The 16,633-nt window shown below is 46.5% G+C and overlaps 1 pseudogene; it reads left to right on the forward strand.

Annotated features, from left to right (window-relative positions):
- The first annotated feature begins 5,540 nt into the window (after positions 1–5,540).
- LOC136158663 (craniofacial development protein 2-like) lies at positions 5,541–6,340 on the forward strand (annotated as a pseudogene).
- Positions 6,341–16,633: the final 10,293 nt, after the last annotated feature.

Below are 16,633 nucleotides of genomic sequence, written 5' to 3' on the forward strand. Positions count from 1 at the left end.
GTATTGTTGCGCTTCTGCCTCTTTTTAATAAAGAAAAACAAGGAGGGGTTTTGTTCATGCAAAATTAACACACATTCAAACTGCGTTTCTTTGATCCATTCTGGACTCTGATCTGCGCCGGCCTTTTTATTTTCCCACTGAGAATGTACGGCTCAGGAAGGATTAGGGAGGGAGAAAACCGCTTACCACTTCCCATTTGATTAACACAATTTAATGCGGCAATAATGCCGGGGAAGTTCATTACTTGGGAAAGGCTCTGATGCGGCTGCCCACGGTGTCTGGGGACTGACTCTTTTTATTTAAAACGCAATCAAGCACCTACGGTGAGAGGATCTGTGAAATCCTGCCTAAGCTGGGGAAGGTGGAATTTCCATTTAGTGTAGACAGACAAAGATCCCTTCTGTTTGTATAGCTTTTGATAGTTTTTCATTGCACCTATAAATATTTAATGTGGCTTATTAAGTTCAAGACCCTGGGATGAGAAAAAGCAAAGGACCCTACCCTCATGGTGCTTAAAGCCTAGAAGAGAAGAGGACCTTTAGCCAAGTGAGTGCACTGGTGAAGAACGTCAAAAGAGGAAGGACAGGGGTGTGACAGGAAGTGAGTCAGTAAAATGGCATCTGTCTGGGCAATCAGAGAAGCCCACTTGGAGGAGGTGACATATGAGCCCAGATCAGAAGCATGAGTAACAGCTGATTTGGAATGGATGACCAGGTGAGGGGCAGAGTTTTTGAGGCTGAGAAACAGCCTGTGTGAATTTGTGAGGCAGGCAGCAGCCTGAGCTGTGAGCAGAGCTCACAGGTGGCCACCATCTGGGCAGATGGAGGGTAGGAAGTAGATGGGGGACAGAGATCGAGAAGAGTCCATTGACGCATGCCAGCATGCCTGCCTGCCTCCAGCTCAGCTGCAGCCAGGTATGAAGGGTGGAGGGTCACCCTATGGCCGGATGATGAGAAATCTGTGGTCTCCATCTCTGAGGATCCCAACCCCTCAATGGCTTAGAGGGCCAGGCTTAAGGCCCAACCCTGCGTCTCCTCAGATCTGTGTCCTTGGCCATGTCATTTGGCTCACCTTTGCCTTCGTGTCTATCTATAACATGTTGTCGTTGGGGTCACTCTTTTCTTCCCTCACAACACTATTGCATAAAAGAAATAAAACAGGAGACAAGCAGTTTCAAGACATTCTGGAGACTATCAGAGCTCCTGGCATCAACCATTAACGGGTCAAAATACACAGGGCGTGACTGGTGAGTTGCACTGAAATTGGGATGATTCTGTCTAACTTCTAGGAGTAAGACTGAGGTCTGCGGAGGATCGGTCTCCCTGAAATATTCCTCACGTTAGTCGTGAGCAGGTAGGCTATTCTGCAGTAAATACAAACCCAATGTCCCTGACTTAGTATCTAAAAAGTTATTTCTCATTCACATAAAGTCGATTCAGTCCTGGGCAGCTGTCCAAGGCAACTGGCCACTGTTGTATGAGTTTACGACTCAGGCAGAGGGAGCCTCACCCAAAGTTGTAGGGTCATAGTGGAGACAGCACACCAGCTCTTCAGTGCTTCCCCCGGAAGGGACATGTGATACTTCCACTCTGATTTCAGTGGCCCAAGGAGCTCACGTGGCCACACCTCAGCTCAAGAATAGGCAATGCTGCACTTCTTTGTTTCAATAGCATGCGTCCTGCCTGCCGGCACCCTGCTTCTCCTTAGCCGACTCTCCTGCTTTTGCCCCCAAAGAATTTATCATCGTAAGACTCACCACATAGTTTATCTCTTACATATATTATTTATTGTACCCCGCCCCCCCACCACTAGAATCTGAACGCCACAAGGGCAGGGATCTTGCTCGATTTTATTCTTGATATTTCCCAAATATCCAGAATGGTGCCTGGCATGTACAAGGTGCTCAAGAAATATTTGCCAAATGTCCAGAGGGACCTCCCAGTAATGCCTGAGTCCTCCAGTATCTGTGACCCAGAGAGTGGGAAAACTTTTTCTAGATTATCATGTTCCTTCAGGGAAGGAAATGGCAACTCACTCCAGTACCCTTGCCTAGAAAATCCCATGGACTGAGGAGCCTGGTAGGCTACAGTCCATGGGGTTGCGAAGAGTCAGACACGACTGAGCGACTTCACTTAAGGGGAACTATACTCCTCCAAAACTGTGGTATCTTGTGGTCAGCATCTCTGCCTATCAGGATGTTAAAGATAAATAAAAATAACAAACTGAGGCTCAGAGAGAGGAAGGGCATTGTTTCAGGGCGGAGGGTGTCACAAAGAGCAAGGAAAGCCAGAGGAAATAAGAGGAGGTGGGTGGCAGCCAGGGGCGGGGAGCTGCATTTTCACTCTCTGATCACCATGAGTGGGAGAGGAGGCCAGCTCTCTCGTGCTTTCTGCCATTCCTTCGGCAATGGCAGAGGCTGTCTTGAGCAAAAACAAATTGTCCTGATCCGTGGTTCTGGATCAAAGAATTCAAGGAGACACGAGATAAGAATCCTAGAGAGGGAAATGGCAACCCACTCCCGTATTTTTGCCTGGGAAATCACATGGTCAGAGGAGCCTGGCAGGCTTCAGTCCAGGGGGTCACAAAGAGTCAGACACGACTTAGTGACTGAAAAACAACAAAGAGAGGAACCAGACATTTGGAGCCACTGGGCTTGACCTAATGGCTAAGGGGGAGGAGGCCAGCCTGGAAGTCTTCCTTCTCGCTTCCTGGCTGTGGCGAACTCAGCTTTCTCACCCTGCAAGTACTGTCCCTGGCAACCTGAGGAGAGCACATTACTTCCCTCTTGCAGGCAGAAGACACGAGACACGTCTGTAATTAGCCTCTACTGTCAGGGAGAAGAAACCTGTGTGAGCCTCTCCTAACTGGCTGAAAGCCTGGCCTGGCTGTAGAACCACCTGGGTCACACTGGTAATGGGGACTCTGTGCTGACTCTGTGCCACGCCTGCAGGAAGTTCTATCTGCCAGGCCTCTAACAAACTCTTCACGGCAGCCGCTCACACCTGGGGACCTTTACCCTCTGGGGAGGCCTCCCCGTGTCCCAACTATTTCTTTACCGCCTTGACAGTTCAGGCAAGAAGGCAGAGATTTGTTGCAATCTGATACACATTGGAGATGCAAAAGCATGACTTGGCCACCATCTCCTTTCGACTGATGGGAAGACTGCTTACGTCTGGTGTTTGCCCTCTGCCTCTCCGGTCTCTCTGCAGTAGTGATTATATTCTCACTTCTTTCTTTCTTTTGATGTTTCCTCTGTGATGGTGGAAGAGAGATGTGGGCTTGTGGTTTTGACTCGGGCAGCACGTGAGGATGTGGTAATAACAAGATGGCTTAAGTTGTGTGATGCTCTGACCTTTCCAGTGGGCCTCTGCGTGTAGGCTTTATCCTCACAGCTTCCCCGCCAGGAAAACCCAACAAGGAGGATTGTCTTTCTGTTTGCAGATGGAGCTGTTTGAGCTCCAGAAAGGAGTGGGGACTTGCCTCAGGGTCCAGGGTGAGATTCAGATTTAGTGAGAATCCAGTTGGCCTGGGTTTTTGTTGTTTAGAGTGTTTGACAAATATTTAGGCAGTTGCTACCGTGTGCCAGGAGTTTTTCCAAGGGCTGGTGAGAGAGGCTGATGGAAAGTTGGGTTTCTGCTTTCCAGAGTTTACATTCTTGGGCCCCATCTGAAAATGGAGGCAGATTTAGAATATTCACATAGTTGGGACAAAATGGTTGGTTTTTCTTGGTTTGAGTTTTAAAACAAGGCTTAGGTTACCGTGTTCTCACTCTGGGTCTGTCTCTATCTCTTTCTCTCCCTTCCTCCCTCTTCCTGCTTCTCTTTCCTTTCCTGATAGGACTTGGGGAGATCCAAGTTCACTGCCATAGCTATCTACTCCTTTTCTTTCTTTCCTAATGATCTCAATAACTTTGGATACAATGCACCACAGGCTTTTTCTTGCACAGGAACAAAAGGTGAAATGTTAATATGATTTTATTTGGGCTCAGATTGGATAAGGAAGACCTTTTGTTTCCTACCTTTCATCCTCAAGTCGGCACTCGTTAATTAAATCGAGCCTGTGGAAAGTGACCTTTGGGGAGAGGGGTCTCCTGAGAATAGAATACGGCTTAATCAAATATGGGCAATAAATAAATAAACAAGAAAGGAGCTATTAGATAAAGAAACACCCTGAACACTTCCAGATGAGAGCCCTTGACAGAAAGGTGATTTGCTTTTTCCTCTGGGTAAAAGTGCACACTTAGAAAACGGGACTTCTTGGACAAGATCATTTACCACCCCCAACCCAGAAACCCTGAGGATGGTGGTGAACCCTGCTAATTCCGCACTTGCAGACCACCACCATGGTTTTCTGCCATCAGCTTGAGAGAGGCTGCCCGATTTCTCTGAGCTTATGCCTCACCTGGCCACGAGGGGGCGCAGAAGAGTCGCTTTCTTCCGCGTGGGGAGGCAAACCTGGGAGGGCTCTCACCTCTGGGCCAAGTGTGGCCGGTGACTTGGTCTGCTGGGCTTGGGGGCCCTGAAAGGGAACGGGATATCTGTCTGCCCATGGAGGAGGCTGGTTCACCCCAAGTCTGAAAATGCTCTCCAGGAGCAAGACAGATCCCAGCTGTATATGGAAGAAATGAAGTGGGAGCATTGTGGTGAGCATCCGTGTGAGCTTTGAAGGCTCTGAGACTTACATTGTGTGTGATTTTAAGTGAGCTACTTGGCCTTTTGAATCTCAGCTTCCTAACCTATAAAATGGGGATATAGTATTACAGGGCTGTTAAGAGTCAATAAAATTACAGACATAATAATTTGAGCGTGAACGTGACAGGTACTCAATACAGGATGGTTATTATGATACCCCTGTCTCTCCCCATTCCCTAGCCTGCCCCCTTAAATGTGCTGCCTGCAGGGAATCCAGGGTTATCACACTGCTTCTTCTCCTTTGTGCTTTTTACAGAAAATTATAATGTAATATATAATAAGTCTTTTAATGGAAATCATTTTTGAATATAAAATATATGTACTTATGGATTCATGTAACTTTTGTGTGTCTACTGTGGGTCAGGTACTCTGCAAGTTGCTGGACATAGAATGGAGAGCAAAAAGAAAAACAGATCCAGCACACGCTCTCATGGAGTTTCCAGTCCAACCAGTGCTGTTTGATAGAACTGCCTGCTATGATAAAAACGTTCCTCATCTGTGCTGTCCAATGTGGTAGCTGACAGCCAATGTGGCTATTGAGCACTCAAAATGTGGCTAGTGACATGAAGCGGAGATTAAATTCAATGGTACTTAATTTTAATTGATGTAAGTTAAAATAGCCATACAAAATTAGTGGCTAAACTATTAGTGGGTCTAGAAGATAAATCACTTCAGTATTCTTGCCTTGAGAACCCCATGAACAGTATGAGAAGGCAGAATGATAGGATACTGAAAGAGGAACTCCCCAGGTTGTTAGGTGCCCAATATGCTATTGGAGATCAGTGGAGAAATAACTCCAGAAAGAATGAAGGGATGGAGCCAAAGCAAAAACAATGCCCAGTTGTGGATGGGACTGGTGATAGAAGCAAGGTCCGATGCTGTAAAGAGCAATATTGCATAGGAACCTGGAATGTTAGGTCCATGAATCAAGGCAAATTGGAAGTGGTCAAACAGGAGATGGCAAGAGTGAATGTTGACATTCTAGGAATCAGCGAACTAAAATCGACTGGATGGGTGAATTTAACTCAGATGACCATTATATCTACTACTGTGGGCAGGAAACCCTTAGAAGAAATGGAGTAGCCATTATGGTCAACAAGAGAATCTGAAATGCAGTACTTGGATGCAATCTCAAAAATGACAGAATGATCTCTGTTCGTTTCCAAGGCAAACCATTCAGTATCCCGGTAATCCAAGCCTATGCCCCAACCAGTAATACTGAAGAAGCTGAAGTTGAACGGTTCTATGAAGACCTACAGGACCTTTTAGAACTAACACCCCAAAAAGATGTCCTTTTCATTATAGGGGACTGGAATGCAAAAGTAGGAAGTCAAGAAACACCTGGAGTAACAGGCAAATTTGGCCTTGGAGTACGGAATGAAGCAGGGCAAAGGCTTATAGAGTTTTGCCAAGAGAACACACTGGTCATAGCAAACACCCTCTTTCAACAACACAAGAGAAGACTCTACACATGGACATCACCAGATGGTCAACACTGAAATCAGATTGATTATATTCTTTGCAGCCAAAGATGGAGAAGCTCTATACAGTCAGCAAAAACAAGACCAGGAGCTGACTGTGGCTCAGATCATGAACTCCTTATTGCCAAATTCAGACTTAAACTGAAGAAAGTATGGAAAACCACTAGACCATTCAGGTATGACCTAAATCAAATCCCTTATGACTATACAGTGGAAGTGAGAAATAGATTTAAGGGACTAGATCTGATAGACAGAGTGCCTCATGAGCTATGGACGGAGGTTCGTGACATTGTACAGGAGACAGGGATCAAGACCATCCCCATGAAAAAGAAATGCAAAAAAGCAAAATGGTTGTCTGAGGAGGCCTTACAAATAGTTGTGAAAAGAAGAGAAGCGAAAAGCAAAGGAGAAAAGAAAAGATATTCCCATTTGAATGCAGACTTCCAAAGAATAGCCAGAAGAGATAAGAAAGCCTTCCTCAACAATCAATGCAAAGAAATAGAGGAAAACAACAGAATGGGAAAGACTAGAGATCTGTTCAAGAAAATCAGAGATATCAAGGGAAAATTTCAGGCAAAGATGGGTTTGATGAAGGACTGAAATGGTATGGACCTAGCAGAAGCAGAAGATATTAAGAAGAGGTGGCAAGAAAACACAGAAGAACTGTACAAAAAAGATCTTCACGACCCAGATAATCATAATGGTGTGATCACTGACCTAGAGCCAGACATCCTGGAATGTGAAGTCAAGTGGGCCTTAGAAAGCATCACTACGAACAAAGCTAGCGGATGTGATGGAATTCCAGTTGAGCTATTTCAAATCCTGAAAGATGATGCTGTGAAAGTGCTGCACTCAATATGCCAGCAAATTTGGAAAACTCAGCAGTGGCCACAGGACTGGAAAAGGTCAGTTTTCATTCCAATCCCTAAGAAAAGCAATCCCAGAGAATGCTCAAACTACTGCACAATTGCACTCATCTCACATGCTAGTAAAGTAATGTTCAAAATTCTCCAACCAGGCTTCAGCAATACGTGAACCAAGAACTTCCAGATGTTCAAGTTGGTTTTAGAAAAGGCCGAGGAACCAGAGATCAAATTGCCAATATCCGCTGGATCATCGAAAAAGCAAGAGAGTTCCAGAAAAACATTTATTTCTGCTTTATTGACTACGCCAAAGCCTTCGACTGTGTGGATCACAATAAACTGTGGAAAATTCTGAAAGAGATGGGGAATAACAGACCACCTGACCTGCCTCTTGAGAAACCTGTATGCAGGTCAGGAAACAACAGTTAGAACTGGACATGGAACAACAGACTGGTTCCAAATAGGAAAAGGAGTGTGTCAAGGCTGTATATTGTTGCCCTGTTTATTTAACTTATATACAGAGTACATCATGAGAAATGCTGGGCTGGAAGAAGCACAAGCTGGAATCAAGATTGCCAGGAGAAATATCAATAACCTCAGATATGCAGATAACACCACCCTTATGGCAGAAAGCAAAGAACTAAAGAGCCTCTTGATGAAAGTGAAAGAGGAGAGTGAAAAAGTTGGCTTAAAACTCAACATTCAGAAAACTAAGATCATGGCATCCGGTCCCACCACTTCATGGCAAATAGATGGGGAAACAATGGAAACAGGGACAGACTTTTTTTGCGGGGGGGCAGGGGGAGGCGCTCCAAAATCACTGCAGATGGTGACTGCAGCCATGAAATTAAAAGACACTTGCTCCTTGGAAGACAAGTTATGACCAACCCAGACAGCATATTAAGAAGTAGAGACATTACTTTGCTGACAAAGGTCTGTCTAGTCAAAGCTATGGTTTTTCTAGTAGTGAGGTACGGATATGAGAGTTGGACTATAAAGAAAGCTGAGCGCCTAAGAATTGGTGCTTTTAACTGTGCTGTTGAGAGTTCCTTGGACTGTAAGGAGATTCAAAAAGTTAACCCTAAAGGAAATCAGTCCTGAATATCATTGGAAGGACTGATGTTGAAGCTGAAACTCCAATACTTTGACCACCTGATGTGAAGAACTAACTCATTGGAAAAGACCCTGATGCTGGGAAGGATTGAAGGCGGGAGGAGAAGGGGAAGACAGAGAATGAGATGGTTGGATGGCAGATAAGCCAATCATGTTTGTTTCAAGAGATTTAAAAAGTATGAGATCTAAGGGGGCAGTTCAGTCCTTCTCTGGTGATGGGAGCCAACAAAAGTGAGGCCCAAACCTATCTGCACCAAGATTCCTGCTCCCCGAGGCAGAGGGACTGATCTGCAGCAGGGAGGAATCAAGCCAACACATGTAAAAAGAAATAGACACAAGAAGTGGGGAAAGAGAGAGCGAGAGAGAGCAAGCAAGCCAACACTGGGGATATTCATGCCGTGGTCCAATTGGCCCTGAGAGCTGGCCGAAGCCTTTGAGCTCCTGCTGTTACATGAGGCTACTTCCTCATCCTTCTTGAACATTCTCCTTTCTGACAGAATCTGTCTGGGCTGGGTTTCGCTCACTTGCAACAAAACAAGTTCTAATTAAAACAGCGATCAGTCCAACAGTTTCTCTTTCTCCTGCCCATCTGCATCCATCAGAACTTTGTCTTCAACTTCGCCCTTACTTTCTATTTCCACATCTGCTGTGGGGTACAGCAGGACTTGGAGGGGTTTTGAGGCAGGTGGAATGCTGAGTCCCTGGGAGTTAATTAGTACTGTTGGAGTCCTTTCTGGTAATGTTTATAGATGTTGCCTCAGGACAATTTACTAGCGAAAGAGCAAACGCAGGTGTCTCTGAAGAGGTCCTCTGAGAGGCAGCCCAGCACGTGGAGCAGAGGGCGTGCTGAACTGGGAGCCAGGGGACCCAGGTTCAACCCCCTGCCTGGCTGTTCACGAATGTGAACTTGGCAAGCCAAGGCCCAGGCCTCAGTATCCTCACTTGTAAAATGGAGATGATAACACATGTCACGCCTGTCTCACGGAGGGTGTGTGTTTGGATGGAAGAATTCATGAATTCAACAATCCTTGGTTGAGTTGCTGCCCTGAGTCTGGCATTGTGCGTACATGCGGTGTACTTTGAGAACTGTATACGCCCTCATCTTCCCTGTTTCCAGCACCCTTGAGGAAGAACCGAGAGGTGTGTCTGGGGAAGGAGAGTATTTCCTACCTGCCCTTTCTCGGGACCCCTGATGGGCTAAGGAGGCAGTGGATCCATAGCAGTCTCCTACCCACCTGAGAACTTGGCAGTTTTCCCGTGAAGTGTCACAGCACCTGGGCATTTCATGGCTTACATCTTGGACTCACCTTAGCCTGAGCTGAACAACCCCGCTGGGGAAGCACCTCCCACCATTCCTTTCTGCTGAGCAGCAGGGTCTCTTTCCCTTTCTGAGGATCCAGAATCAGCAGGCGTGCGCCTCACACCATCCTGCCAGTTTCCCAGCTGGCCAAAGCCTGGGGCAACTGTTGCCTTTGGCACTGTGATGTCTTGACTTTACAAATTCAGTTTCCAGAACCCTTATTTGAGAATTCCTACCCACTGCCTTCCTGTCCCAGACTCAGGTGAAGTCACCTGAACGGAGAGCCAGCAGCCCTCCCTGAGTCCTGATCCTAGCGGTGCTCTCAGACCTCGGGTAGGTCACATCGCATACTCTTTGCTCCTCAGAGTCCCCATCTATAAAACTGGGGTGGAAACACCTGCCCTCCTGACCTCACAGATAGAAAATTAGATTAGAGATTTGAAATACGGAGAAGCACGATGTGACTGTAAGGTACTAGTATCAATTTTTATATAACCTTAAAAATCTTATTACAAAAATGTTATCTGTTCATTGGGGGAAACTTCAAAAATGTAGATAAGAAAATGATGAAAATAAAAATAGCCCATAATCGCATCACCTAGAGAGAACTGCTGTAAATAATTTAACAGATATCATGCTAAGATCTACATCTATCTACTTGAAATGGGACAACTCTCTTTGTACTATTTTGCAGCTTGATTTTTCACATAACACGAATCCTCAGAGGTATGCTTTGCCAGAGATTAAACTTGTGGAATTCCCTCTATCTATTAAGAACTAGTAGACCACCTTGGAGTTGTTGAAGGTCATAGCCTCCATCCTCCAAAGAGTAGATGTAGAGAGTTTGGGTTCCTCGGGGAGCCTCCTTCAGGAGGAAAGGCCATGGCCTAGGGTCTGTGGAATGAAGGTTATGTAGTCAGACCCTTGGTGTTTTGAGAGTAAAGAGGGAAATGGTCTGCCCCACGTGGGAGGATCCCTGAGACGTAGAGACTGGTGGCTCTGGTCCTAAGAGGTGGTGAGAAGTGGATCCAGGACTGACCTGGGGTCCCAGGAGCTGCTCAAGTCTCTGGAGGTGGTGGGCTGGGGAGGAAAATGAGCTGCCCACTTGCACACCCAATTCTAGGGAGCCCTAAGCCAAGCTTGGCACCCAAGGGGTGCTATTGCTGCCCCTTCCCCAGCAGGGATCTAGACCACAGAGAGTTGCAACAGTCAGCCAGCATCCTGGGTGTGAGCAGCCCTCAATGTATTGGGCGGATGGTCCACAGCGGAAGTGGCCCGATCCACCTCTAGAATTTCCTCAGCATGGATACCTGGTGGACTGCCTACTACCCCTATGATTCATAGGAAAAACTGTGATTGGAAGAGGCCTTAAGAGAGACAGATTAGCTATTCTAATCATAAAAGTGAAGTATTGAGCAACTACTTAGAAAAGGAAAAGAGATGTCTCTGTTTGTAGTGGGTTGAATGGTTCTCCCACTAAAGTGGGTCGATATGTTCATTTGGGACCCTTGAATGCAATCTTACTTGGAAAAAAGGGTCTTTGCAGAAGAAATTAATAAAAGATCTTGAGGTAATATCATCCTAGATTTCAGTTCAGTTCAGTTCAGTTGCTCAGTTGTGTCCAACTGTCTGTGACCCCACGAACCACAGCAGGCCAGGCCTCCCTGTCCATCACCAACTCCCGGAGTTTACCCAAACTCATGTCCGCTGAGTTGGTGATGCCATCCAACCATCTCATCCTCTGTCATCCCCTTCTCCTCCTGCCTTCAATCTTTCCCAACATCAGGGTCTTTTCAAATGAGTTAGCTCTTCCTAGATTTAGAATGGGGCCTAAATCCAATGACAGGTATCCTTACAAAAGCAGAAGGATATTTGAGACCTAAAGGAGAGGAGATTTACCCTCCAGCGACCTCAACCGAGGTCAGTGCAGGCTAAGTTGCTTCAGTTGTGTCCGACTCTTTGTGACCCTATGGACTGTAGCCACCAGGCTCCTCTGTACATGGGATTCTCCAGGCAAGAATACTGGAGTGGGTTGCCATGCCCTCCTTCAGAGAATTTTGAACCCACATCTCTTATGTCTCCTGCATTGGCAGGCAGGTTCTTTACCACTAGCACCACCTGGGAGGCCCCAGCAGGAAGGGTGAAGTTTGGAAACTCAGAGCCCCAGCATCATGGAACAAGTACAAGCATGGATGTGGAGCTAGAACTCAGCAGGTGTGATAAGTGGTTCAAGAACTGTGGCCCCATGTGTATCCAGTCCTGATTCTGCAGTGTCCTACAGACCCTGTGAACCTCATTTATGCTTCCAGTGGATCTATTTTTGTCCAGGCAGCCAGAGTTGTTTTCTGTTGCTTGTAACCAGGTGGAGCTTAACTAGCAGATTATAGGTACTATAATAATAATACTAGCAGATTATAGGTATAGCAACCTGCAAGTCGCAGGTTATTGCTAGCAGGGAGAGCTTAATAGCCGTGTGTTCCTCATATAATTCCATGAAAAAAGTTGATTAAAAGTGTTATACCCATTTTACACATGAGGAAATTGAGGTTTGATGAGATCAAGTTTTCTACTCAAACCTAGTCAGTGGCCGTGCTAGAACCAAAGTCTTTCCCTCTCATTTTACTTCCCACCTGACCTGCTAAGTCCAGAAGACAAAAGAAGTTCTGAACCTCCTGGGCTGGTGATGCTTTCCACTTGCTGCAGAAAAGAAAATGGAAGATCTATGGATATTCTTTACAGTCAGCCAGAGTGGTGAGTCTGTTTAAGCAAAGTGTCAGTTTGCCCATTACCTTGACGGAAGAGAATTGTGTGAAACAACCTTAAGTTGGTGGAGAGGTGGCAATTGAATGGAAACAACTGGCCTTTAAATTTCTTCCCAGAATGACTTTGAGCTGAGAGGCAGGGAGACAGAGAATGTTGCTTTCCCTCTGAACCATCCCCCTTTTTCTTCTCCAGTAATTTCTCAAGTGTCAAGATAAAACCTGGGAAAGGCTGCTCCCAGGAGGGCTCTCCCCTGAGCTTTCCAGGAGAGGCAGGACTTCAGTACCTGAAATGAGTCTCTTTAGGCATCTTGAAAGTTGGCCATAAAGACACATTGTAGGGGAAGGTGCCTGCAAGGACTCTGAAATGGAATAAAAATCTCTTCGAGGTTTAGAAAATAAAAAACGACTGAGACACTGCTCTATTGATTTTCTTTCTCTGATCTCACACCACGGGGTGAATAAATTATTCTTGGAGGTTTTGTACAAATTGCTCAATAAAGTCACAAGCAATGTGTCTGGTAAATGTGGTCTGCTCTGATTTCAAGTGCACATGGCTGCCTGCGGCAGAAAGTGCTAAGGGAGAAGAGATCTTGGGGGGTACCGAATTCGACTCTGACTTCCTGGTGTGAATAGTGGAAGGCAGGGTGACTGGGAGATGTACCTGGGGTCACAGAGTGAAGTTGGAACTTGGAGCCATTGACTGCACGATGCTCTCTCCAAATGTGACGGCAGATAAGATAGGAGGCTTGATAGGTTCCTGTGATAGCTCACCACGTGTGTCAACTTGACTGGGTCACAGGGTGCACAGACATTTGGCCAAGTGTTATTCTGGATGCATCCATCTGTCAGATGTTTCTGGGTGAGATTAACATTTGAATCAGTGGACTGAGTAAGCAGATGCCTTCCTTAACATAAGAGGAGCTTCATCCAATCATTTGAAGAACTGGCTGGAACAGTAACGGTGAAAAGAGGAACTCCTGCCTGACTGCTGAGCTGGGACACGGGTCTTTTCCCACCTTTGGACTTGAACTGAAGCACTGGCTCTTCTTGGGTGTCCAACCTACTGGAATTTGGAATAGATTGTATACCTACTATCCTGCTTCTACCATCTATCCTGGATAGATATCCAGGATTTACCCAAAAGCTTGACATCTGAAAGAGCTAAAAGAAATATTTAGCATCCTTACCTGAATTCACAAATGGATCATTACCAAAGGGCCAAAATCTGTTTTCTCTGTGGACCCCCTGTTTTGTCTGTTTTTATATAGAAGAGCAATTCTGGCTATTGAAATTGCTATGCTATTTCTTCAGCTACACAAGAAGGTCTATAGCAAAGGCTGCAGAAAGATAGCTTTAGGCTGGCATTGCCCTCAAGATATGTTCTGTTTGGCCCACACTGTGGGGCTTTCCCCCCCCACATTATGTTTTTTTGTGGTTTTTTTTTAACGTATAATGTTTTAAGCATTTTTAAACTTGTATTTTGAAAGCCAAGAGACTTTACATAAAAAACTGCACTTTTATTGTTTTAAAAACAAACAAGATTCAGCAATGACCACATTCAGCAGGCATTAAGCAACAGCCGTACTTTCAGTTTTTATGAGTGTCAGAAATTCCCCACAGCCCCCACCATTCCCAAATGTCTCCCCGATGCTGAAGCTAAGGATCAGCACCATTTGTCATCATGCTGTGCTGCCCAGATCAATTATCAAATAATTCAGAATGTCTTTGAGATAAAGACATTGATTCAATCGATTAACAGTTCTTTGCTACTGAATATTCCTAGGAGAATGTTGGGAGGTGGCAGTACAAAGTCGGCACAGCTTTGCCCACAATGAGAGGCAGTCACGGAGAAAAGATTTCTATGCCCATGTCTCAATTCACATCTCTTATACCCTTATTAAGTATATAGGTTGCTGGTTTGGCTGAAGCAAGTTCATGTATTGAGAGGAGCTAGGGTGGGGTTAAGAATTAAGGAACTGTCAAACTGAGGGGCTTCCCAGGTAACCCAGTGGTAAAGAATCTGTCTGCCAATGCAGGAGACACAAGAAACACAAGTTCGATTCCTGGGTCAGGAGGATTCCCTGGAGGAGGTGAAGGAGGAAATGGCAACCCCCTCCAGAATTCTTGCCTGGGAAATCCCATGGACAGAGGAGCCCAGCAGGCTACAGCACATGGGGCCTTAAAGAATCAGACTTGACTGAGCGTGGATGCTCACACACACACACGGCGTCAAATCGAGGTCAGCTGCTGCAAGTGGGAGCTTTAACTGTGGACGTAGAAATATTATAGAATAGTTTCTGAGTGGGAGTATGGCATGATAATAAAAACATAATAATGGTGGCAGAAACCAGTTGTCCACCAAGCCAGCCCTCTTCTGGATACAGACTACATTTCCCAACACTTTCTGCAGTTAGGCAAGACCATGTGATTGAATTTCAGCCAATGTGAGTGGGAGCAATAGCATTTTTAAACCTGACACTCCCAATTCTCTCAAGTGACAGCTTCTATCTTCTTTCCCCTTTCAATAGCTGAGTATTGAGATTCTGAAGCTGTTGCCATATCATGCAAAGAGCCTAGATCCCTGAATTCACTGTGTAGAGGGGATACCTGCGTTAGACTGTGATGTGTACACGAAACAAGGTTTTACTTTGTTAAGCCACTGAGATTTGGGGATTTATTTATTACCATTTGCTTAACAGCAACAACAATAATGACAAGAATAATTTGTTAAGTGCTTACTCTGTTAGGCATTGATCTAAGTGCTTTACATACATTATCAGATTCATAAGTCATTGCAATTCTCTAAGATGGGCATTTTCATTAATATTTCCACTTAACAGTGAAGAAATTGAATATGGAGAGGTTAAGTGACTTGCCCAGGATCACACAGCTACTAACTGGAACTGATGTTTCCAATGCTCCTCTAGAGCAGAGGAGAAGCAGAGGGAGGAGAGTTCAAGGAGGCGGAAAATCATTGGGAAAGCAAAGTAAAATCACTTGGAGTCACATGCAGTTCCCTGAGCTGGGGGTGTTTGGAGACTCAGGATGCGATCATAAGATAGCTGCCCACATCCATGACAAAGTCCTGCTTCCAAGGCAGGGAAGCTGAGGTGCCAAAGGAGGCACACGCTCTTACAAGCTGTGTCTTTAGGCTGGAGGACTCTTTAGCATCTCCCAAGAGCCCTTGTTCCTCTTCGGCTTCTAACACAGCCAGCACATAATTCCGACAAAAGCACCTCACAGGAGAAAGTTTCCTGGGCTTGGAGATGGTGTTTAGGTGGGAGCATCAAACACGGCCCAGAGGCCTCCCCGCTGTGCCTGCTCAGACCAGAGAGGAGGGCGGGGGTTCAGGCAGGGTCCCTGGCCCTCGGGTCGGTGCAGGTGCTGAGTTCCAGGCTCCCTGCTGGGTTCTCTGTGAAGAGCAGTGACTCAGAGTTCTTTGCATCTGAAGAGGGTTTGCTGCCAGAGGCTTTATCAACCCCCTCCAACAGGTCACCATGACCCAGACTTTGTGCTGCAGCACCAGAGGAGGCGGAGGAAGCCTAGAGCCAGCCTTCTCCCGGGGCAGGCGCCCTTCCCTGGCAGCTCTAGAACTCTTCCAAGGGAGCCTGCGTTGGCCCAGGCGGGGGGTACACCTCCCCACCCCGACCCCAGTATCCTCCATGCCTTGGCGTTTAGGACAGCAGCTGACAAGGTTTAGATGGGCACCTATTTGGTGGTGGTCTCTGCCCTCGGTGCTGGGGAGCGCACACTCGGTCCACAGGTCGACAAGGACTTTCCTTTCACTAGAGAGATCATGTTCTCCTGTGAAGAGACTGCTAGAAAGCAAGGAGATAGGCCATAAGGTCCTTTCAGATCAGAGGAACGTGGCGGCATGGGACAAGGGTTGCGGGTATCAGGGAGCGAATCTCTGAAGAGCTGCATTTGGGTTGAGAACTGTGTACTGAGCATCCCCAGGAAGAACAAGGAAAGTGTCCCAGGTAGGAGGGAGAGCAAGGACTAAGGCCCCTTCTGCTAAGGAACTGCCTGAAAATGAACTTGGAGGGCTCAGGCATCAGCAGGAAGGCCAGAGGGGCTGGAGGGACCCGGAGGAACGGCAGAGGCTGGAGGTCACCAGGGGCCAGACCACGCAGCTATGTGGGTCACACGGCAGAAGGAGCACTGGCCTCTCTTTGGCTCCTCTGAAATCCTTGGTGACCAGATTGCCCAGTGCAGGTACCCAGAGAATCTTGCTTCTGGGGGGTTGGGTGAGGGATGCCTGGGAACATTCTCGGGTGCGGGCAGAACAATGAAGCGGTGAAGGATGGAGAATCTTCAGTGAGCTGTGCCCAAATCCCCGTGATCAACACTTTGGACGATTCAGTCTTGCTGCTGCTGCTGCTGCTAAGTCGCTTCAGTCGTGTCCGACTCTGTGTGACTCCAC

The sequence above is a fragment of the Muntiacus reevesi genome, chromosome 2, assembly GCF_963930625.1.
Source record: "Muntiacus reevesi chromosome 2, mMunRee1.1, whole genome shotgun sequence".
NCBI classification, from domain to species: domain Eukaryota; kingdom Metazoa; phylum Chordata; class Mammalia; order Artiodactyla; family Cervidae; genus Muntiacus; species Muntiacus reevesi.